Source organism: Macrobrachium rosenbergii, chromosome 50 (assembly GCF_040412425.1).
Source record: "Macrobrachium rosenbergii isolate ZJJX-2024 chromosome 50, ASM4041242v1, whole genome shotgun sequence".
In the NCBI taxonomy this organism is placed as follows: Eukaryota; Metazoa; Arthropoda; class Malacostraca; order Decapoda; family Palaemonidae; genus Macrobrachium; species Macrobrachium rosenbergii.
The window spans coordinates 25,340,176-25,366,645 of NC_089790.1; the positions used below are offsets into that span (position 1 = coordinate 25,340,176).

Below are 26,470 nucleotides of genomic sequence, written 5' to 3' on the forward strand. Positions count from 1 at the left end.
TATATATATATATATATATATATATATATATATATATATATATATATATATATATATATATATATATATATATATATATATATATATATATATATATATATATATATATATATATATATATATATATATATATATATATATATATATATATATATATATATATATATATATATATATATATATATATATATATATATATATATATATATATATATATATATATATATATATATATATATATATATATATATATATATATATATATATATATATATATATATATATATATATATATATATATATATATATATATATATATATATATATATATATATATATATATATATATATATATATATATATATATATATATATATATATATATATATATATATATATATATATATATATATATATATATATATATATATATATATATATATATATATATATATATATATATATATATATATATATATATATATATATATATATATATATATATATATATATATATATATATATATATATATATATATATATATATATATATATATATATATATATATATATATATATATATATATATATATATATATATATATATATATATATATATATATATATATATATATATATATATATATATATATATATATATATATATATATATATATATATATATATATATATATATATATATATATATATATATATATATATATATATATATATATATATATATATATATATATATATATATATATATATATACACACATAAAATACAAATTATTTATAAAATTTGCTATCTGTTCCTACAGAAATGCAATTCATCACCTTTTATATAGGACGCTTACTCCATTAGTGTTATCTCTGACCTTATTCGAGTCAAATCCCATCCCCAAATACCATGCTCCTGATCACAAATACAAGTTGTGGATGCAATGACTCCTGTAACCTCCTATCAGGTGACTAGGTATGTTTCAGGGTTTTGTACAAGGTACTGTTGCACAGAATTCTCAGCTGTTGAATATTAAGCTGTCATGTACCAAGTAGTCAGTATGTTTGGTACACAGTATATCAGTACCATAAAAATAAGTAAGATAATTTAAAGCTTCAGGGTGATCTACCAAAATTTTAAGTTTTAGCAATATCAGGTTGTTCATTTATCAGTTTTAGATTATTACCATCATGTGTACAAGGTCAGTAATTCAGTAATAGGTGGTTACTCTGATTAGTTGCAGTAGTTTTCCCCAAATTTCATATCCACTGAATACTGTACCAGATAGTTCATCATGAATTGGTTTTGTTGATGTTTTAGAACCATTTTTTGTTGTAGGCAGGGATAGTTTAGTGACCTAAGGCCAGCAAAGCGCTAATGTTTTAGGGCAGTTAATATGTATTTCAATTACCAATGATTACTGACAGTTTCTTTTTGCTTCCATTATGGCATGCTCTTGAACTTGAAGCCTCTCTAGTTCCTTGTTGGACGAGTCAGTAGAGTTCTCAGCTAGCACTCTGCTAGGCCCGAGTTCAAGTCTCTAGAATCCCTTGCTGGGGATCAAAACTCTTTTCCAGTTTCCACTGAAAAGAGCGGAGGTGAAGTTGGCCGTGAGGACCAAGCTTTTCCAAAGATGACAGGTGACCTAGGACGACTTTCCACTGACCTGCAGGCTGTTTCTGTTTTGATAAGAATAACCTCACAACCGTCTTGAACTTGGGGGAAAGACCCTCGACATGACTGTGTCTATCAACATACCCAGGTTGAGGCAATGTTGAAGATGATGATTTCTGTCCTGGATCAGCTTCACCCGAGAACTTGCTAGTACGGTACCAGCCAGTTGTCAAGGTATCTGAGAATGCAAATCCCTTGAGAATGAGCTCAAGTCAAAACCAGAGTGGACACCCTTGTGAACACCTGACGGAGAGTACGATCTGTGAGATGAGAACGAAAAGTTGAAAGGGAGTAGATATTCTACCCGAAGAACATCTACCGTACTACCCAACCTTCCACTCTCAGCTGCTGCCAAGTTGCCCAATGGCTAGCCAGGGACCCCCCAACCAAAGACAGCGGATGGGGAGGGGCGCCCTCTCTAGCACTTCCTTCCTATAGCTCCACCTCTGCCTCCCCGTATGCCTCTAGATGGTTGCAGCTGAAAGGGACGCTGCCGAGAGGAGATCTTAGCAGTCTTAGGAGACGAATGTCGCTCCCTATGAGGACCCATTGAAGTCTGAGGCTTCCTTTGCAAAGCAGGCTGTCTCGCTTTAGCTGTATTGGGACAAGCAGGCCCAACGAGTAGACACAGCTTGCAGAACCAGGTGGTCGTTGTTGTCAGCTTTTCGCCTATCAATTGCAGCCTGAACCAGATCCTTTGGGAGCAGGGAAGAAGATTCTAATAAGGTTCCATTCCTTAATGCCAGCATGGACTCGGGCTGATATTTCTAGACACACTAGAAAGGTGGAGCTCCTCCTCTTCAGTAGCCAGCAAGCCCACATATTCGCCGATAGGTGGGTCAGAAAAGAAATGGTCTTGCCCCCAGACTGAAGAAGATGAAAGAAGGGTGCACACTCCTTAGAATCCTTCGAGAAGGCAGTTGTAGAAATCTTGCCTACTGCCGTAGACCACAAGTCTAGCCAAGACATTGCTTGTAAGGCTATAGAAGCCGAAGCCTCCATAGGTGCTACCTTCTGGAAGGTAAAAGAAGTGCTGTCCCCCTTAAATTGATCTAAAGAAAGACTCGGTCCACACCTAACGAAGTCTGAATCCAATTGTCACGGCTGTAGGGCGACTCCCAACGTAAAGGCTGAAGGTTTGTATGTTAGGAAAAATACAAGTTGATTAAAATTTTGATATTGATAGGGTTACTTCAAAGGGAGTTTTACATTTCTGATCCTGGTATTGTACAGTATATGAATCGGTAAGTAAACTCAGATTACAGTTCTTCTTATTTTTGTTTTCTGAAGTTAATAAAGGCTTTAGATATATATGAATTAATGATCAAGCTCATAAGTCCTTTCTTAAGGGGAGATTTAAGTTGATACAGGTTTTAATCTTGTACGAGCAAATAAACTGACTCAGAGAACTGTGTACGATTGAAATTAACTTCAACCTCCAAGTGGATTTCATAGCTACTTGGATAGTTTGCATTTAGTTATACTACAGTAATTATTAATAATAATAATAATATTTCACAAGACAGTCCAACTTGAATACAGTATATTTTTTTTGTAGGATTCTCACTAAAGACTTGTCTTTCAGTGAATACATGAGAAAAATTGGACTAAGATTGAGTCACAGAAGTTGAATTACTAAGTGTAAGAGAATAAAGAGAAATGATGGAAAGTAAAGGAAAGATATATTATATTTATGCCATATACACTCCTTAAGAATTACACAATATGGAGCCCTGTAAGCAATTGGCCATATAATTTATCAGTAATCTGAGGATTTCACGTAAATCTGAATAGTTATCTGAAATTCGGCTTTAACAGATGAGTTCTGTCAGTTTTCAGAAGCAAAATCACTAGTCAGTGTTTGTAATTGTTCTAATAAGGAAAATTGTAGGTGCTTGCAGCATATTTATTGTATGTTGAGAAATCTCCGATGCTTTGCGGTGCCTTGACATACGGAGATTCTTGACATATGGAGATTCCTTTTTTGTTTCTTATTGTTTTTTAGTTTAAGGTATAACTCCTTATATGTGAAATATTCCATGCCATTTCCATTGATTTCAGTTATATGATCTAATCAAGGTTCAGGATAGCTGTTATAAATTGAACTTCAAATCTAAATAATGCCAAATTGTACCTTGAGTTTGTTGCACAAGAACTTCTGTATTTCAGCTGTATTGCTCAGTTCTCATTAAGTCTTTTAACATTTATTGGACATGGGTAAGCAACTACGGCACTAGGCAGTCTTAGCACAACAGTGACAGCCAAAAAACTATTAAAGAATCAATGGCACCAGATAATTAAAAATCGTAATTAAATCTAATGGTCTGCCATGTGACCTTTACACTCTAGCTTTGGAAATTTTAAATGTGGGGACTTGAAACTGTATAGTACATGCCCCATTGGCCAAAGTCTGCAAAAATCTGAAGCAGCAGTAATCCTTAGCAGTGCCATAGAAATGGGGAATGAGATATTTTGAGTGTAATTTAGAAATTTTTCTTGCTTCTCCCTCTCACCCTTCCATTCTTACCTGCCTTTCTTTGCAAAGGAATAGGAACACACTGGACATGCCATGACATATAAACACTGCAGATTCATAACACATCTTGGAAGCTGTTTAATTGCACACTTTTGCATTTTAAGAACAGGTATGGTCAATTTCACTCTGTAGAATCAGTTCTTTTCACTTAACAGAAGCAGGTCTGCCCACTTCTATCACTTGGCCAGAAGCAGGTCTGCTCACTTTTAATGCTTGGCAGAAGCATGTCTGGTCACTTTAACTTGCTCACTCTCTTTCTGTAATGCTTCCAACAGACAAATTGATGCAAAGTACCACATGACATGCCTCCTTAACATAATAATGGATTAGGTTTTGCCTCCAGTTTATAGTTTGGTCTCCTGTTTAGGTTCATAATAGAATGTCTTTCCTCTGGACATCATGCTTGAATGAAGTCTCTCTCCCCCCTCTTATTTTTTTCTGCTGAAATAGTCGTTATTACTTGAGTGAAGTAGTCTACATGTTCTGTACTGAGCCAAAGTCTTTACATGGTTCCTTAAAGCTTAATTTCACACCACATACTTTGAAGCTGCCTAGTATCACTGTGCATTTGACAGTCTTTAACCCTTAGTGGACGGATTGAGCTTCAGTGTGAAGTAAAACAGGTTTGGGGAGGTGGACAGATTGAGCTTCAGTGTGAAGCAGAATTACGCACCACTGTTATGGTAATAATGATTCGAAACAAAGGTGCCAATACTTCTATGTGCTATAAATTCACTAATGGCAACTTTTATACAGACAGAGTTAGGCCAGTATCAGTAATGCTTGTGACTTCAAGGGGGAAGGTACTGCATCTCTCTCACGAGTCTTTTTGTAAATTTGCTTGTAAATATCCGAAGGGGTTGCTGTTGTTTTTTGTTTTTGTCTTTTACGATGGTATGTCAGTTGTAAATGTAATTTTACAAAGAAAATTGCAAAGAAATATTAAAAAAAAACATGTAAGTAAAAAATAAGTTAATGAATCTTCCTTCTCGTAAATTTACGTGAATATTTTACAACAAATATGCAAAAAATTTGTTACTGCTTTTATTTCTTATCTGTTTTGATATTGTGTGAGCAGTAATAATAATTTTACAAAATCCAAAAAACTTATTATAAAAAACATGTAAGTTGGTAAAATTTACGATTGTCTTGTAAATGAGGCTCCACAAGGGGTTGTAAATAGTCATTTTCAACTTCTCGTGGAAGGTAGGGAAAATTTTTTAGAATTTTTTTATTTATACAGTGTGAATGTATGTGTCATTCTCTTTCCATTGATGTGATTTTTTTGTTTTTGTTTTGCCGACGTCAAAGTTTCCCCGGTCTGGGGTGCTGCACACAGATAAATTATGCCGTCCCTTAAGGGTTAAACCTTCCAACACACGCTTCACACCATTAAGGATTACTTCCAGGCACAGGGATTACCTCATTCATCATTCTCACATCCAAGTTCTTACTCAATGTTTACTGGTGTTTAGTTGATCAGTGATCAACTGAACAGTGATGTTTGGATTTTGGTTTGTCAGGGATTGAAATTATGGTAAATATATGGATGTAAAGTTATTCTTTTGTCACCAAATATTTACGTGAATACTCCAGCTTTGTCATAAATTTTGAGTAGTTAATACATTGTGCCATAATTGAAGCTGTGAGTTTCACCTTATCTTAATTTTGGGAATATTCTTTCAATACAAAGGACAAAGTGAGAGCTAGAGCAGTCTGTATGCATTAATCTGTTTGCCTGAACAATTGGAAGAAAGCTGTATTAACTATTGCTCAAACATTAAAATGACATAAGTTGAAGCATGGAAGTCCTCATATAGGGGAAGTCCTCATATAGGTTTGGTAAAAAATAAAGGACTTCCTGGCATTGGCATTGCAATTCCGTAAGGAAGGAATGTCCTCCATTGGAGGTACAACAAGCCTTGAAGCCAGCGCAAAAGGCTATTTTCCATGCTGACAGTTGATTACCAAGATGTTAAAAGCCCTTTTGCTTTCCCATAAGTATATCCACTTCTGCTCTCACTTAAAAGAAAACTTATGTAGAGGGAGCCCAAGAAGGTGGTTGCAAGGTTAGTACTGAGACAAGGCATATTGTATGTTCATTCTTATAGGTGTGTATTTATACATGGGCAAATGCTTGCTTTAGCATGTAGTGTCTTAGGCAAATGCTTGCTTTAACATGTAGTGTCTTATGATCTGTTCATTTTTTCCATGAATAGCAAGTAAGAAAATCTGTGGGTGTTATACATTTTGACATTCTGGTTTTGGTATTTTTGAAGGTTTCATGTAGGATTTCCTTCCACATCTTGAGTCTTGCATTTAATCTCAGAAAATGAAAAACGATAATTAAAGGACATGGTAATGTATGTATGTACTGTACTGTATTTTTTAATGTGTCACCCATTGTATACTTGGGGTTTTAGTTGACATTTCTTTCTGTAGAGCTCTGTGTATAAATGTACTTGTAAACGTTTATGGAAAAGATCGTCTGACCTGTCTTCAAAGACATTTATGTATGAGATGACTTATTTTCATTGATTGATTCATTTGTATTTAGAACAAAAATACTGAATGCATAACTTGAATTTCTTTCATTATTTTCTTAGAAAATTCTTATTTCTGGGGTATTTTTATTCTGATTTGTCACATTTTACTCAAAAGTTAACTTAATTTACGGACCCACCGTTCAGAATACTATTATGTAAACAAGTAAATCTGGTGAAGTAATATGGAAAATTCCAACTTGTAGAGTATCATTTACTCAGATTTCAAGCTTATTTTATTGGGCAGAATTTATAATTTTTGCTGATGTAGGATTTAATTGACTAAATATTATGTAAATACTGAACATAGTAAATATCCTGCAAGATAGGTCTAAGAAGGGTATTAAATAGATATATTAGAGCATTTGGATAATTGAAAGTTTGCGACAATACTTTTAATTACATATATTTTGGACACACACAGTTGTTTCAGAAGGGGGTACCAGCTTGGGGCTTAAACACCATTTCGTCTTGACCTGAAATTTCATTCGTGTATCTGACAAAGCTAGGAAAGATAAATCACCATAATGGCCATTTTTAGAGTATTTGAAAAACCTTGCGAATTGCAAATTGAAAACATTGTCATTAATTAGACAAAAATGGGTGTATAAATTGATAGAAATTTTGGGCAATATGTTTGACAGAAACTTATTGAACAAGTGTGCCAAGATAATGTCTATTAATGATGTTTTTGCTGTGAAAGATGACTGTACTATCACCTGTACCATAGGTAAGGGTATGCTGGTAGTTATGTTGCGCAGTGTTATAATATCCAGACTTCACTGAATGCCAAACATGAATTGTAAATTGTTTCCCTGTCATTCAAGGAAAGTTAACTTGCTGATTGAAGGTTTAACTGATACGAAGTAATTTCCATGAAAGCCTTGGTTACACCAATGAGGTTCATCCGTTTCAGGTGTTAGCTGGTTTCTCTGAAGGCCAATTAAAAGTAAAAGTGTTGTAATGGTGAACTGTCGAAGTTGTCAACTTTACATATCCTTGATGTGTTCTGTTTATGTAGTTTTGGTACTGTTTTGAGTAGTTGCATGGTTACAATTACAGTACACTACTGTATGTGATTTGAGATCTGATTTTCTAGCTGTGTAGTAGATATTTACATTAACTGGTTTAGCTTTTTCCTTTCTACAATTTGTCTTGACAGTCCTTACTGACTCATGGTAATTTAAAGTAAGTGGCATGACAACTGATTTTATTGTTAATATGCCTGATTTTGGGTAACTTGATAAAGGGCACGGGTCAAGATGTATATTGTGAATTTTGTTAGTTAAAAAGATATGTTGTGAATTATGTTAATTTTATGTGGATGTGGAGTTGACCTGTTCAATATGACAGTGGTTTTGTGTAGATGTTTTCCAAGTTCAAAAGGTCAGAGTAGTGACATTCAGGAAGCCCCTTGCAGATATGAAGTTTAGGATGGATGGATGTATGATATTTAGGGCAAAAGCCCAGGCATGGGGACGAAGAAGGCCATTCAGCTCTGAAATGAAGAGAAAATAAATTTTAATGTAAGTGAATTTTTTATAATTAATGAAGGAAATGATTAATAAAATGAAATGTGACCAATAAATAAAGATATGAAGTTTAATGAATGATGTGATAAATAAAAAATTTGTCATTAAAATTGTGATGTAATAAATGTATTAGGAAAAAATAAAAATTTTTTATACACTGAAAAAAAAAAAAAAAAAAATTATAGCAGAAATATCTGCTTCATCTCCTGAAGTATCAGAGAGGGATTTATCCTGGAAATATCTCTTTGGTTAAAATATCTGGGCAGACCACCAGAATCTGGATTTGGGACATTTTCTTGCGGTTGAAGTTTGGCATTTATGGAGTATTGTTAATGGTAATAGCTTTATTTTAGGAAGCTTTGAAAAGAGGTTCTTCCACTGCTTATAGATGAATTTATTGCCATTTTCCTACATTTTATCTTCACATTCGAAGTACTACAATCATCCAAAAACTGGTATTAAAGTAATTTCAACAAATTTACCTTGTACTTACTCTTCAGCAAGTCAAATGAGACTAGCAAGGCTAACACCTCATTGAACCTTGTACTAGCAGGTGTTTGCAACGAAACACTTAAAAGATGACGTGTGTGGTTCATGACAAAAATTGTAGGAAACCCTGAGTAGAAAAACATCAATAGAACATCAGGTGAACCACACTACAAAGAATAGGTTAGCAATCATGCAGAAAGAGTGAAGTTTACAAGAGATGAAATTGCAGTATACACTGCTGGTGTTGAAAAGCTGCAAGACCTACAGAGGAAACATACCAGTGGATGATGAGGTAGGCCCTAAAAAAGTACTGGTGGTGGAAAGTAATTTAAAGGTATGAAAATAAATACATTAAGTTCAAGCAGAAGAGAGGCACAGGAATGGACAGTAGTCAAAAGAGCAATGACGAAAGCACAGTCATAAGCAATGTGAAAGCTGTAGGAGAAGCATAACAAATGTAAGAATGAAACTCATGCATGGCTAGAGATTATGGTTATTAGTTTACACCATCATGCATGAGGAGAAAATGGAAAAAGACAAAAGCTAATGAACTAAAATCAAAAGAGAGGATACATGATGTATCAGACCAGTACACCGTATAATGCATACGAACATAATACATATTCACCAGTTAAAGGGGAAAGAAATGACTTAATACATATTATAAAGAGAACAAAGGTGACAGACCTATTACACAGTGTGAGGAAATATGAAATTCTAAAATCTGGAGAAGGCACCTGACAAATTTCTAAAAATTGGGTTTTAAAGCCTTACACAGAAAGAAATGTCAAACATGAGGGGGATGGGTGTCTGAAAATGAGCACGAGACAAGAGAATGTAAAAAAAAAAAAATAGTATAAAATAACTTGGTATGATGACACTTCCTGGTTGTGATCATGACTGGTGTTCTCAAGAAGGTACTAGTAGACAGTTATGGGAATCTACTTTAAACGATGGTTTAGACTACCCTAATGAGACCATCAAAAAGGATAAATAAAAAAGGACATTCCAGTGATGTTATGCACTTGGAAAGGGGGGGGGGGAGGGAGGGATGGATGGAGGAAGGGGTTTCATAGTTTAAAAACATGGGGTTGAAGGCAACAAAGAATGAATAGAAGTGACGGTGCAAAGTCAGACAACAGATTTAATTCTGGGTAGGTACAATAAATGAACAGAATTGATGGGTTAAAGAAAAAGTTGGGAAGGTAGATGTAATGAAAAGAAAACTTTTGTGCAACAAATAAGATTTGCTTGGAACAGAGCATGTAACTTGGGTGATAAATCAGCAAGAACTTATAAACAAAGGAGTGAGGCCATGGCAATGTTGGAAACAAGGCAATGAAAGTGAGGTAAGTAACTGACCAGAGTGTGAGTGGAAGTTACAAATCGGGAAAACTACTGTACGTATTTTATAAGAGAAAAGAGGAGTTGGTAAGTTTCAGGAGTAACTGGAATAAACAAGGACTGATAACTGTTTTGGACTTCAACAGAAGAGCTGGCAGACTAAAAACAAATATGAAGACCAGCACAGTTAGGGAACGGGAAACCAAGGTGTAGGAAGATCATACAGAAATGTCCAAGGCCATGGACTAGAGCAAAAACCTCATTTCAAAGCTGGAGAGCTGTTTGGAGCTTCTAGAAGAGCTTATTTACACAGAAAAGATTCAAGATTCAATCATACTTTGACAAAATGTATGAAGGGCAAAGACCACAAGGGTATAAAAGGGGATAAGGTACAAAAATACTCAGGAACCCAAAAGATCCCTAACTTCAGAATCACTGGATAGTGTTAGTTACAATTGTACAATAAGACAGTTTATCACAGAGCCATAACTAAACTGGAAATCACAAAAAGTACCACCAACAGGTGCACAGTTCAGTTTGTTAGCAACAATTTGCATGAAGAGGTGACATGAATACCTTAAACACCAAAAACTAAAAATGATAGGATCATGAACTGGGCCAACAACCAATTAGTGCCGAATGGCCTTGGCTGCCCCAGTGCTTGGCATGTTTGCCTAAAATCTATAAATCAATCAATCAACAACCAATTCTCAGTGAGAATAATGGTGAGTGATTAACCACGGCAGCCACAGTCTAGTCTGTCTGATGACACTGCATGCAAGTACTTGGTACAGATACAACAAAAAGTGTGTGAAACCACCTGGGTTTATCGTTAACCAAGCAACTGATGAACGGTGTATTGTAAAATAAATTAGAGGTGGGAGGCAGTCTGTTACAGACAACTTCCAATGCAATTTTACAACAATTACAGGCACTGATATACACAAGTACTGTAACAACTCCAGATATCATTGAAAGAGTAAGACAAAACATTAACAAGGTTACATTAAACAACAGGTGTATATTGAGCATTAATACTACATCCATAATGAATAAGCTAGAAAAAACTAAAAATGGATAATTGATCAAGCTAAGGAGGAATTTGTTAAGGGAGATTTCAATGTGAGTGCATTTAAATCACAAGTACTGTAATGGTATGTAGTAACTGAGAAGATTGTAAAGAGGTGGCCAACAGACAAAAAAAAATGGAAAATCATAGGGGAGGAAAAAAAAAAAAAGTCTAATTAGTGGAGATATTGAAACACTGACAAGCAAAACAAAAAGTAACCTATCAACAAAGGTTTGCAGACAGCACAACCAATCTTGACTTCTAATGAACACCAAACGATCATGACTCGATCAGAATGAGAGGAAAAGACCCTGCTAGAGGGTGATCCACAGACAAACTCTTGGACCATATCACAATGGAGAGGGGTGGCCTTGACATAACATTCAAAAAGGCTGATGTACGACATGCTATTTATGGTCTTCATAAAGCCAAATACAGTACATACTTAAACAGAAAGCAAGATTTGGGAGAGGCCTCCAGCTGCTTTCTTGTAGTCCTGGAGAAGACTGGGTAGGCCACTTCCAAGGCGACAACAGATCTCCCTTTTGAAGGCCAAATATAAGATTCCAGGGAAAAGTAGCAGAAAAAGAATTTGACAGCTCAGCTAGAGGAAACTTTCATAAAATAGTACACCAAAGGATTACCAATTCCATTAGAGTAAATAAGGGTGGGGATGGTCTGACAAGTATTGAGACGCTCAATAATGACATTTTCATGAAGGGCAGTAGACTCTTCTTAAACTCACTGAGGCACCAAACACCACAACTTTTATCAAGGACAATGAGATCACAAGGGAAGCAAATCAAGCAATATTCCAAACACAGAGGTGGAAAAAGATAAATTACAGGAAGATGAAGAAAATTAAATGAAAGTTATCAGTACTAACTGAAGCAGTCAAAATGCCATCAACAAGAAAGACAGGAAGGTTGGCAACAGGGAAAAGAGTTTTTTAACTTATACTACAAATTGGGAAATACCATGGAATATCACTCGGTCATCTCCAGTCTGTTCACCTAAAACAGGTGGGTTTTGCATTACTACACTTAAATTAAGACTAAATTAAGACAAGTGAAACTAATATCTTTTCAACTTGGCTCATTATCACTTGAGACTTGAAGTTAGTTAGTTAGTTATAAATGATTTGTTTAACCAGACCTGGTGCCTATCCTCAGGGTATACTGCTGTATTCAAAATGACTGGGGTACAGGGACAACTTCCCATCAACCTGGTCTCTTCATCAGGGAGCTTTATTCCATACATTGTTAACCTAAGGAATAATAAAACTAACAACTACTGGGATCACTGTACAGTTCTTTCCTCAGCATTAAGAGTGAACAATTCTTAAAATAACTGGGTGACAAGGAATAAGATTCCAAAATCATAACTGAATGGAGGAAAAGACCCGAAGAAACAGTTTCAAAAGCAAGAGGAGCAAAAGAAAACAGAAGCAATAGGTTAGAAATGGTCTGAGATATAACAGGAAGAGATCCTTCAATATCTTCCCAATATTTTAGGAAAGAAAACTTGATTCACCATCTCATTTCTAAGGGTAAACAAAGCAGAAGAATGGAATGGAATGGAATATACTGTAAAATTTATGCCAAAGGCCACATGCTGGGACCTATGAGGTTGTTCAGCGCTGAAAGGAAAACTGAGTGTAAAAAGGTTTTAAACGTGTAATTGGAGGAAAATTTCACAACTGCACTTTGAAAAAATTGTTAGGAGAGTGTAGACAGTAAGATGGAAGAAAGATGTGAATGGAGGTATAATGACAGGAAAGAAAAGGGTTGCAGTTAGTTGCCAAGGAACACTGCAAAGAACCTTCAGTAATGCCTACAGTGCACCACATGAAGTGCACTGAGGAAAAGGTGCACCACATGAAGTGCACTGAGGAAAAGGAGTAGGATTCAGGTGAAGTAATGAGTTTATCAATGGCTCACGCCCTCTATCTGCTTCTGTATCTCAGACTTCTATTTACATGAATGAAATATAAATCATGTACTTGACCACCAGATTCAGTGCAGAACTTGAAAAGAACAGACTCTTAGAAAGAGAAATCTGATACAACTAGTCCTTAAACAAGAAAATTCAGGGATGAAAAACATACCACAGTTGACTCCATTATAATGATGGTCAACTAATCAAGTGGAGTACCAGGTTAGTCCTGAGTAATTAAAACAGGCTCATTACAAAGCCAACTGAGCTCTGAGGATAAATTACAGTCGTGATAGAATACTACTAGGGTGAATACTATATACTAAACTAACCAAAATTATCCATTGAGTGCAACCAAGAAAATATAATTATTGATAAAATCGAGTGAACAACTTTGGTCAATATATTAATAAAAACAAAAAACAGACTGGCAGACTTAAAAGTAGGGATTAAAGAATGGGAGACATTCTTTCACCGAGGGACAGGAAGACTTCACATAAATAACATTCTCATCAATAGTATACAAGTTATGCAAAAACATCACAGAGAAGCTGAAAATCAATCGGCAGTTATGACAAAACTTAGATGAAAGATGGAACCAAAAGAAATAAGGATTTTGTATAAAATAACAACTAAAGCATTTAAAAAATGACAGGTTTGTTCCAGTATGACGAGAGAGAAACACTGAACTTTATAAAAAAAAAAAACTAAAATATCTAAGTACAATCAATACTGTAACCATGATGCACATGAAATAAAAAAGAATAAACTGTACAATACCTTACACTTACAACCAAAATGCACAAGGAATAATCAACTTTTTTCCTTTATTTCCACCAACAAAATCTCTAGTAAAATTAACACTCTTCTGATCATGAAGGAAGGAAACCCATGAAGGAGAGCTTTTCACATTCATTCTGCCTTTTACAACATGTTTAGGAAATATGATTTACATATAGGGTACGTTGAAAATGAACAGGAAAATCAAAATTTTTTATATACTCGAAAAATTAATCACAATCTCCTTTAATACTTGAAATTATATTTACTAATAACACACAACTTATATTCAAATTTATTCATCAGTTTTTTGAGCGACCATACACACACACCACTGTTTAGTGCCTTGCAATGATGAACAATCCCACAGACCCCAGATTTGAACCTTTTTCAACCTTTTAACGAATTTCAATGCAACTGCATAATACCCTATTTTTATGTACAGTAAAATAAAAGAAAAGCTTACATTTTGTTTGGACAAATTTGGCAAAAAGTTAAAAATAAACAAAATGAAAAATTGTACAAGGGCAACAAAGGGAATGATGATAACTAGAAGGATGTATGAGATACTGCACACTGTGATCACAAGCTCAAAACAGAGAGCTTATCAGAATGGATACAGGAGAGAAATGTAAACCACTGAGTTGAAAACCATATTAAATGTCAACACATAGTAACATCAAATGTCAGTGTGAATGACTATAGCAAAATCCATGATTCTTTGCAGCTAAGCCCTGCCAACTGCCCAGGTCACGACCATTTCCTGAAGCCGATTGGTTGGCAATGGTTTTGGAAAGCTGGTTAATCCGTGGTTCTTTTCATCTTCATTAGTTTGGCAATGGTTGTCTTACCGAGCTAAAATAAGTTCTGTTGATTATCAAAAGGAAATGTTGTATTATCCCCCAAAATAAAATCGTGATACACATCTCCCTAAAAAAAAAAAATAATAATGCTCGAAGTCAGGAGTGTTCAGCTATGCTGCAATGTTGTTTTTCGTGAGTGAGGTTCATCTGACCACGGAGGTGGCACAGGGTATGTCTGCGTTCGAATCAGTGGAATTGAATTACAGGACAATGATATTTACCGGCTGATATTGTCAAGCATGTTTGCCATTCTAAATTTCAACACAGACTGTCATGGAGCTGTGCAGACTGGTATTGCAGAATGGTATTTCATACTGATTTAAGGAAAATTTACTATACAGTATTTTAATAATCATACATTGATTTCACTGAATTCGTGTACACATTTGATGAGACAACAAGCAGTGACTGCACTCTACAAAACCAGAGTATGTCTATGTATAGCTTGAAGTTATAGTATAATAGGATGTAATTCATACTGGATATAATATGCTGAGAATTTTCTTAGGGACATTAATTCCTTTTGAAATAATAAGATCATAAAAAATGACATAGACCTATAATACTCAATGTCTTTTTATCAGTTTATGCAGCTTATGATGTTTGGATTATAGGCCTACCTTACATTCAACCGTTTTGTGGTTAGTCTTGTTTTTGTTGTTGCTGTTATGGTTCTTGTAGTGTCTTCGAACACTTTTTATATGGTGACCTAACATAGCAGGATAAACGTAGAACTATTCATAAAATACTAGTGTAAAGAATTACCTGCCTACTATCGTTAATTTAAATTTAGTCATTTGTGTTAATTAAAAGTACTAGTGTAAAGAATTACCTGCCTACTATCGTTAATTTAAATTTAGTCATTTGTGTTAATTAAAAGTAATCGAGACCTTATGAATATAGTTTCCGCTAGAATATTCTCCTAACAAGAGAGAGAGAGAATTTAATGTCATTTATGTATCGTTTTGTCCAACAAGAATGCCGCCAAAATCAAATGAATCATGGGTTACTCACAGACTGGCTTCGGTCATCTCATATATGTCTTTTTCAGTTTTTTTTTTTAAATTTTATTTCGAAATGTATCTTATGATGCCTTCCTACCATAGTCTTCATTTTCATAGAAATGATACAGCAGCCTTACATTTAAAATGTTAGCCCTTTCGTAAATATATTTTCTATATAATTTACTAGTTCCTCGTTGGACAAGTTGGTAGAGTTCGTGGCTAGCACCCTGCTGGGCCTGAGTTCGAGTCTCCGACCGGTCAATGAAGAATTAGAGGAATTTATTTCTGGTGATAAAATTCATTTCTCAGTATAATGTGGTTCAGATTCCACAATAAACTGTAGGTCCCGTTGCTAGGTAACCAATCGGTTCTTAGCCATGTAAAATAAGTCTAATCCTTCGGGCCAGCCCTAGGAGATCTGTTAATCAGCTCAGTGGTCTGGTTAAACTAAGGTATACTTAACTTATATAATTTACTGAGAGCAGTTCGATAGTTATGTGTAAGTCTGAGACAGCCCTACGACCAGTCTGTGTGTCATTGGCTACATGCTCACAAGTTTTACTTTTATTCTCTGTGGTATAAGTGGCATTACAATTACTATGGCAATTGACGCTTGCATCCATTGTATATCTTGGAGTTGAAGCTACTATGTTAATTAAAAGCTACTCTACTTCTAACAGATATGGGTAGAAAACTATTTGCAATAAGAACTGATGTGTCATTGCCTCAAAATGTAAGAATTTGATGCGTAGGCCTCTGCCCTATCATTACCTCAAAATATAAGAAATTGGCGAGTAGGACTATCTACGCCCTGTCATTGCCTCAAAATATAAGAATTTGATATGTAGGTCTAATCTCACAACGATATTAACATCTGACATGCAAGGTTATGATGAATTAATTCCCTAATATCAGAACTAGCTGCATGAATCTATGCTCAGTTCAATTAATGTGGTCTATGTGGAACCACTTATGTTGGCTAACACCAAAAAACAAAAGAAAAAAAGGCAAGATGCTTGTGCATTTAGGCCGCACATGATCAAAATAAAAAAAGATAACAGAATGATTCAAGATCCTCATAATGATATATATAACTTAATATATTGTACCTTTATAGGAGATATGCATACTTCACAACTCCGGGAACTCCAATCTGTGGTGTCATCATTCATGCACGGAGCTCAACATGATCGAACGGAGTCAAATTCGTACTGGTAATCATATGGACTGTTAGTGTGACTTCATTTCCCTTTCGAAAGCTAGCCAATCACCGACGTACAGAGCCATAGATTTTGCTATTCCTTAGTATGAAGTTTTCATAATACAGTAAAACTAATGTTGTAATACCTGAACACCTGAATTAGCCCTGGTCACTGACCAGCCCGAACTATATCCCCATAATTTTACCCACAAAGGGGTAATTAACTATCAGCATTACCAATGCTACAAGAAAAATCTTGTCAACGCTGCTGTAAATACCAGCTGACAGAGGCCGACATCCCCAATTGAGTCACTCACTATCAAAAAATGAAGTGGGGAGGAGGGAGGGAATCATTCAGGTAAGTATTACAATACTAGTTTTATTATGAAAACTTCATATTGCAATACATGTACACTCCCTGAACACCTGAATTAGCCCCATTAACAAAATTTTAATGGAGGTTGGATCAATCTAATTCAGCCCGACCTGTCAACGGAGAATAAGCAGGTAACTCATTATCAACCTACTATGTATAAATGTATGTCACCATATCAATCGATGCTTTCGGTGAAGACACATGCTGGAGGGAGACCCAACTAGGTTGCAGCACGCCCCTTTTTCCAACCGCAGAAATGGTAGCTCACTGATCTGCTCTGCATAGGATATCTGTTTAGTCATACACTCACCATATCAATCAATGCTTTCGGTGAAGAGACATGCTAGAGAGTGCTTTGATCGTCAGTCAGGTCAGTACCGTCTCAGTCCGTCGACCTCCCATGTGGCTCTTCAGAACCTCTCATGAATGGAGGAGTATGATGAACCTCCCATGTGGCTATTCAGAGCCTCTCATGTATGGAGGGGAATGAAGTAGTGTGCCGAGCCGCTGATCCTCTGGATAAGGCCCGATGATCAATGAGCGAATAAGTATCTCGGTGCCGACAAAAGAGCCTAGCCTACTAGAGAATCTCCTTGGACTCTCGTAGGTATATTATCAAAAACTAAGATACTTAAAAACGTACTAAACCTAAGTTCATGTGATTATACTATTACTGCTGCCTACGATTCTAAAGACTGAAAGGAATTCCTCTATCTGGCTAACCTAAGAACCTCCGCACTAAGAGAATACCACCTCAGCTAAATGAACGCACCCTAGATAATAGAGTTAGCCGCTACGCACGGACTAAGAGAATAACCCACCGAAAAGGCGAACTGAACGTCTTAAGTAAAAGTAAGTAAACATTGAGACGGACTTCCAAGTAACCACCTCCAGAATGGAAGACACTGAACAATTCCTTAGAAAGGAAGATGAAGTGGCCATACTCTGAATACTGTGCGCTCAGGGTAATACAGAGCATGAAGACGATGAAGAACCTTGAGAAACCTGGGAAATCATCTCCCTGATCATTTCCCTCAGAAAGTAACTAAATTTCATTCTCTGACAGCGGAAGGATTCCGCGGAGAGACGAGAAGTATACGCAGATGCAGACGGGGTTTCTCAACCTTTGATAATTAGACTTTTAATGCTCGCACCGGACATAAGGGCATCTCCGCTGGATTGCCAGTAATGAACTCTTGCCGATAAAGAATCTTAAACGAACGAGGCAGAGTTAGCCTCTGACTCCGACTTCGCCACGAATTCCAGAAGAGACCAATACATATCATTTCCTGCCATGGATACCAGCCTAGAAACTGCCTGAAGCTCGCCCACCTTTCTAGCTGTAGTTAAAGCCGTAAGAAAAAACCCCTTAATCAATTGTCTTCACGTTAGAACTTCCGACAAATCCCACGGAGGAGCCCAAGTCGGCAAGACAGGACGTTTAATCTTAAAGGAACATAATAAATCATGGGTGATCTTACTACTAGAAATTTTCGGGAAGATGGAAACTGCATGTACTGCTAAGTGTTAAGCGGTAGCCAGCAATCGCCGAATACGAAAGAACCTTGACTTTCCGAAGGAATAAAAGAAAAAAGAAAATCGGCTATTTTGGCTATGGAAGGTCTAGAGATGGGATGACCTTCCTTATGACACCTACATCTACCTGTATACATTGTCCAGCTGACCTGGTAAACCTTATGGGTTGACTTTCTCAAGCTGAAAGAAAGCTGTCTAGACACAGCTTTAGAGAGTCCAGTCTGTCTAGATGCTTGCTCGGAAGTTGCCTTGCAACTAGGTACAGCATGCGAGGGTTGGATGATAATGGTGAAAAAGCGGTTGTCTGAGAAGATCTGCATGAAAAGGAACATCGGAACTTCTGTAAGGAGCTTAAGAGTTCCGGAACCCAAGGACATAGGGCCAACAAGGAGCTATTAGAGTCATAGATGTCACTCTCCCGCAATTTCCTGATTACCTGATGAATGAGACTGAATGGCAGAAAGCATACACCTGCATGTGATTCCAATTTTGTAACATCGCAACGGTGCCTATCAACATGGGGTCCACCACTGGTGAGAAATAAACCGGAAGACGATGGTTTAATCTCGTCACGAAAAAGTCCACAGATGCTGGCCACTTCCGAACCTGACCTACTACTTCCTGAGCCAAAGTCCACACTCCCCCAAATACCTGACAAGAGTGACTTAATGAGTCAGCCAGTACGCTGAGACTCCTCAATACAAGATGGGGATGAAGAGACACTTTCCATTCTTCGCACCTTCTCAGGACTCTATGTGTTATAGTATAGTATCGAGTTCTGTTGATCTTGATCCCCCCCCCCCCCCCCGGAGTTTTTCAGATACGACACGGAGTTACGTTGTTGCAAAACAGAGCCACTACTCTGTTGCGCACTAGGACTGAAAAACACCTGAGGGCTTTCTTTACAGCCCTGAGTTCCCAAAGATTATTGACTCCTCTCCTTCCCGATCCCTCCAGAGGCCCGAAGCCTGGGCTTCCTGCAAGGTTGCTTCCCAACCTTGATCTGATGCATCTGAGTACAGGTGAACGTCGTGAAGACAGGAGTCTATAGACCTTCCAGGTGTCAGATGCACTTCTTCTGAACACCAGAGAAGATCCGACAGGCAAGAATTGCTCCAGACTATAACTGCATCCTCGTTGCGGAAGTCCCAGCGATTCCTGAATCTCACCTGAAGAGAAATGCATCCGGAGATGAGACCCTGGAATTAAAAGAGAGAGAAGACATTCTCCCTAAGAGGCTTCTCCAAACTGGTACCGGCTGTTCCCTGTTGGACAGGAACACCTCTACTTGCTGGAGGACCGACTGAATCCTCTCCAGGGTTGGGAAAAAAAAAACTCAAAGGAAGAGAGAGAATCCTCATCCCTGAAAAATTATAGATTGTGTTGGGACCAGGCAACTCTTGGCAAAGATTAAACAAATTCTTAGTATCTTGCATAGATTCAGTAAGAAGTCCCTCGCCGTTACTAGCTCATCTAAAGAGGAGGCACGGGTCAGCCAAGGGCTAGATACTTCAACATTCTGTACCCTCGATGGTGCATAACTGCCGACACCGGAGACATGAGTTAGAAGCAAATAAATCGTCAGACTGGCCACATCACCTGAACCCTGAGCAGCCACACGAATCATAGCCACCTGTGACGCTACTGCTGACGACGACAACACGAAATTGACCATGGAGGAGACATCCTCTTCTCTAAGAAGACTGTTGCAGAGCACAAAAACGCACCCTCAACAGAACCCTCTTATGTACTGTATGTCCGGATAGTGAGGCGGAAGATGATTTAAAAAGAAGTCCCTCCTCTTCTTGCCAAAGAACATTGTACAGCCAGCTGAAATGCTAGCCTGGTATGCCAGCCCCATCAAAACCGAAGTGATGAGGTTGTCAAACAGCACTGGATTGGAGGGAGTATATCCAACTTGTTTGAGAAAACCCAATCAACCCAGACAACATCCACAAAGAGTGGGACAAGGCCTCAGACTGGCTGCATAAAGTGTCCTCCAAAATACAAACCTCACGAGATGTAACTGCTACCAAACGATTCGACGAAGGAACCCAAGAGAGAAGAGCCTCAACAGATTCATTGAGAGGAACTCTGACACCGGCAGAAGGGTTACCTGCTACCCTATAGAACCCCTTCTGATTAGGAAGCAAGGTTGAATCCTGTCTACCCGACCCAATAAGAGAAGATAACCTAGAGTCTGCCTCCCTCAACATCCGCCCGACTCAGCCAAACCAGACGGGTTTACTTGATGTTTGGGAGACTACTGGTTTAGTTGCATACAACGATTCAAACATTGCTTGGTTTGGTTGTGTAGGTTCCTCAGGAGCCTGGACTGCCAATAGAGAATGGATAAAGTCCACCATCTGCTTATACTCACTTTCCTTCGCTGGAGAAAAAACCTATGTCTGGTACTGGCTCCTCTTCTTCAAAAGAGCATTCTCTGTCAGACTGGTCCGACCGAACTGGGATAGGAAAAGAGACAGACTGACCACCTGCATGAACTGCACCCGATAACCCGCAACTCGCTACACCAGGATGTGTGAGACCAACATGTGACACACCTGACCCCATCATACCTGAGCCAACCGTAACCCGGTTTTGCAAACCCTGTACCAACTAAAACCGATGACAAAACTCGAGTCAGACGCACTCGACTGTGCAATCCCCGCACCACCCAGCAACGATGACGTAACGCCTGCGTGACAAGTGCCCACCCCTCGAGCGGAGAGTCCGCAACACCTGATCCACCCAATGCCGCACCAGGACAGGTATCCGGAGCTCAATTCACACTGATTAAGGGAGAGGGAGAAAGAACTCCCTGATGACCCGGAACCAAAGCCGAACCCACACTGAACACCTTAGAAGGAGGAACAGAAATAGTCGCAGGAAAAGTTGAGAAACAAGTAGAAGGAGAGAAAAGAAAGCAGCCACACTCGGAACAACCACCGGAACACCTACCTACCGCTGATGTTGGGCAGGTGGAGAACATACCAACTGGTCCAGTACTCAAAGGTGTTTCTCAGGACAAGCTACGAGCTGCGTAACCAATGGGGACCGAAGAAGGAAAATTACCAGCTACTCTAGTGTAAAGGAGAGGCTGAGGACACCGTCGGTACTGATACACTCAATGATGACACAGACGAAACGCAAAATGCTGTAGCATCACAAGAACCGCGGTGGACACATTACGTTTTAAACTCAGTAACGGAAGAAAATACGGAGTTAAGGAAGACTCCGCAACCACCTGTGAAGCATCTACAGACCAGAAGGCTGAGAAAACTACAGGACCCGTGTAAGGTGCTAAAGAAGACAGCCCCGCCAAAGAAGGCCAGAGCGCAAAAAATGTTCTTAATTTAGCGACGCAGAATAACTGCCTGCGAAATTTCGCATCATGAGAAGAATAGCAGCTGTGTTGTGATGCCAGAGGACTGATATTTAGGAATTAGGAAGTGCTTTGCCAGGGATTTATTGCATGTGTTAGACGTGAACAGTTAGCTAAGTGTGTTGTTCGAAAACAGTTATGGTAGAGGAAGTGTACAATTCCTGTGTTAATGAAGTGTAATTCGAAAATCCGTGTTGTTAAAATACGTGTGACAACATCTAGCAGCTCGGTGCGTGCGCCTGCCATCGTCTCACTCCCACAATTCAAAGACCATCATATCCAGTTCAGATTTACATTTAATGTAAATCTGCTGGCTGTACACCTTACCTCACCCCCGAAAAGAGAGAGGGAGCTGCTGAAAACTCCAACACTACAGGATTACACCAATGAAAATTCTTTGCTATGATGACTTAATGGCAAAGAAAACAGGATGAGTGAGAGAAGACTCTGAAGACTGACCCGATAAAGAAGATTGTGTAAAGACACTGGAAGAAGGCTTAGAAGAAATCAGGGAAAAAGGAAAACTCAGAAGCAGCAGAAGAGGCCATTTTTTTTTTTTTTTTTTTAGAGAAAGAAACTAGACTGACTCTGTTCCCCCTTGATAATCTTGGCAGATATCACTAGCAAACTCAGGAAAATTCTAAAAGACATGGTCGTGAACACTGGAAAACCCAAAATTAAAAACATTGCCTCACTAGTAATCTATAACCCTGCGACAAACCCGGAATTATCACCACCGCAAGATGAACCAAACTCATCCACAGAAGGAAAAGGAACCTTTGAGGACGAAGGAGCATTCTCCTACACTACAGAACCCGACAAACGCAAAACCACATCCGAACAACGAACCACAGGCTTAGAAACCCTCTGTTGTAAAGAACTCGAAGCAGAAAATAAAACCAAAGATGGATCCAAGATGAAGTCGTCACACTAGAAACCCCAACTGAACCCGAACCCGAAGAAGACTGCACCTTCCACTTCTCTTCCTGAACACTCCCTAACCCATTTTCCCTACTCGTCTGTGTCTTACCTACCTCTACATCAACCTCAGAACTTATACCTTGAGTGGGAAGGGGGAAATCTGCTGCCAACACTGCCTGCTCCGTGCCGGGGGCGGCGGCAGAACCTACCTTTGAGGTTTGCGGTTCTCCATGACCCCCGGCACCCATTAGGGCTGGTTCTGGAACAGACAGGGGGGCTGAAAAAGAACTATTAGAATCAACTAAGCTACTACTACACTTAGAATCAACTAAGCTACTACTATCACTATCTCTATTCTCTGTTAACTTACTCATCAGGCTAGAAATAGGCTAGGCATACTGGATGATAAACTGTCCTCTAACTTCTTGAATAACTCTGAATCTAACGCTTCCTTATCTACTGTCTGTAACCCTACAGCTGACCCTGACCTACGCTTACTCTTCGAGGGAAAGGATTTTCTGTGTTTCAAATAATTCTCCATTTGATCTACTGACCAAGACTTATACTCGTCACATCTCTGACTGATACTACACTGAACCTTCCAACATAAAATAAAAACAGAATGTTGATCATGTTTGAGGGTACTCATCCTACGCTTGCATGACGTGCAGGACCGATGAGCGGCAGCATCTCCAGCAGTAGAAGCCTTGGTTGTCGAAGATGTAGACAAAGTGGAAGCAGCGGCGCTAGTAGACGACGACGTCTTCTTGTCTGACTTGCCCAATCGAGTCCAAAGTACCGATCCAAAGTTAAAACCAGGAGAGAAGTTCCAAATCCAGTCAATAAAGTATATATCCAGGAGAAAAGGCGTTGAAAACAGTACAAAATCGTAATCTGATGTCCAAATTCTTTAAATGGGGGTCGGGCTAAATGACCAAAAGTTCGCCTGATGTGGGACACACCCACACAGCACAGCGAACAAATAACAATTGGGGATGTCGGCCCGTCAGCCGGTATTTGCAGCAGCGTTGTCATACCTCATTTGACAAGATTTTTCCTGTAGCACTGGTAACGCTGACAGTTAATTTCCCACTTTGTGGGTAAAATTATGGGGATATACAGTAGTTTGGGCTGGTCAGTGACCAGGGCTAATTCAGGTGTTCAGGGAGTGTATTGCAATACAATAATTAACTGTTCCCTTTCCTAATGGAATGGTGTTTCTTATTGCAGATAAAATCCACCATCTGGCCACAATTAGTGGCAGTAGTTTGTTATCGAGATACTTTAGTACTGTACTACAATAAGGTTACAAACTGATCTCTGATGAATATTAACTATTACACACTGATGCATTCCTTCACCAAAACACTGAAAGAATTGAAAAAAATACATCAGTAGTGTGTTTTAAACCATGAACTCATCCTAGAAACTGGCTGACAAGAAAATATACTCCATTCTGTGTAACTGAAGACCTATCAGTTTAGAAACACCACTTTTACCAACATGCACACACACTTTGAAAATGAAATGTCAATAATAAATCCTCATAACATTGAAAAGTGCCAACTTAAAGAACCCTTTAAGATGGTCAGTGAGGAGAGGAAGAATACAATCAGGAAATCAGGTCAAGGGTGCAAGGGTCAGAGGACAAGAGCGAGAGCAATAAGGGACGTCCACTAATGGGGGAGGGGTCTCTCTCTACTGAAAACTAAGGCACAAGTAAAAACAAAAGCTTTCAACAGTTACTAAGTGGACCAAGAGAGAGAATCTACTGTATGAAAAATAAAAAAGGTAGTGGAAAAATGCTGATGATTCCCATCTCCGTATTTCAGAAGTGATGTAATTTAATTTCTAAATGCTTCTGTGCCTTGAATCCAAGAAAACTCCGTGATGAACCTGGGAACCTGGAATGCAAATCTAGTTTAGTATTAGATACAATACAAGCTTGTAATCTTAGAATATATGATATTTATATATTGTATCATTCATAGACATATAAACCAGAGCTTATATACTACATACAGTACTCTGTGTAAGTTGGACACAGATGTTGAAACTTGATAATGTAGTTAACTGATGAGTGGCAGGAAACAAAGTCAACTGTCTTAGGACAAAACTTTTTCATATAACTCTCACAGGGTTAGCCCAAATGATCTGTCTTACATAATAATACTGTAATTTGTTTTTTATGAAATTACAACTTGCTAAAAATGTTATAATGGGGTTCACTGGTTTAACAAAATTTCTTCATTTTCAAAACTGTACAACCACATAAAAAATGTTGAACTGTTAGTGTTACTCTATATTATGTACATGTAAGATTGTATCGTGTGCTATTTGTCAAATACCTATGGGTCAAATGAGAGTGACCGCTACAAGTCAGGCAAAAAATACTTATTCTTTTTTTTTTTACATAATGAATTTCATACTCCAATACTGGGCTTGATCATTACATATTCCATATAATCTTGTCACAGTAATTTAGGCTGCTGTATTGGCTTCATTTCTTTTACTGCTACATGGGCTGAAATTCAACATATTTATACATTTTTATTATATTTATTTGTGAAATGAAAATTTAATTTCCTGCGTGGGGGATTTTTTGGATTACAATTCTGAAGGGTTTCTACAGCACTTCTAGAATTAGTGAAAATTATAAATTTCTGTTATGGTACATCTTGAATGATTAAAATGGTTGATCCAACTCCCCATATCTATACTGAAGAGAGATGCATTGTTAGACAAGGAAAATTAGTGTGTTCTGTTGCGTGATATGGCTACAAATCCCAAGTCTGATGAAGATCTGGACCCATCAATATTGCATAATAGACAATTCTTCATCTCCAGTACATGACAGAAAATCTATCAATCAGTACCATGGTACATATGAGCTGTGAATTTAGGAAGATGAATGTCTGGGTAATTATCGCTGGGCACAACCGCCCCTCTCAATGCAACAGCACCATAGGCTTACCATTTATTAGATGAATAAAAAATGTCTGGCCTCCTGATGAAAAATGACAAATTTTAAAGTAATTTGTATTTTTCATACCACAAACCTGAGGTCTTTCCATATGGAATTACCTTCAGAACAGCTGGAAACCGGCCGTTCAATTCTTAACAAGGCAATTGGTAGTTAACTACTGGTGGTAGGCTGGGGAGTCCCATGCTTCCACCTGGCAATGCATTCACTTACCTTCTGGCCCAAGTATCAAAATGAGTTTATGTAAAGACCTAAGGTTTGTACGTTACGAAAAATAAAAATTTCCTAAAAATTTG

The 26,470-nt window shown here is 37.7% G+C and overlaps 2 long non-coding RNA genes across 2 annotated transcripts in view; both read left to right on the forward strand.

Annotated features, from left to right (window-relative positions):
• The window catches only part of LOC136832775 (uncharacterized), a 53,699-nt gene that overhangs the window by 15,759 nt on the left and 11,470 nt on the right, over positions 1-26,470 (forward strand). The gene's annotated exons all lie outside the window — the stretch shown is intronic.
• On the forward strand, positions 963-5,855 carry LOC136832774 (uncharacterized). Its single transcript, XR_010851312.1, has 2 exons — positions 963-4,374; positions 4,408-5,855. It is a non-coding gene; the product is annotated as an uncharacterized lncRNA (long non-coding RNA).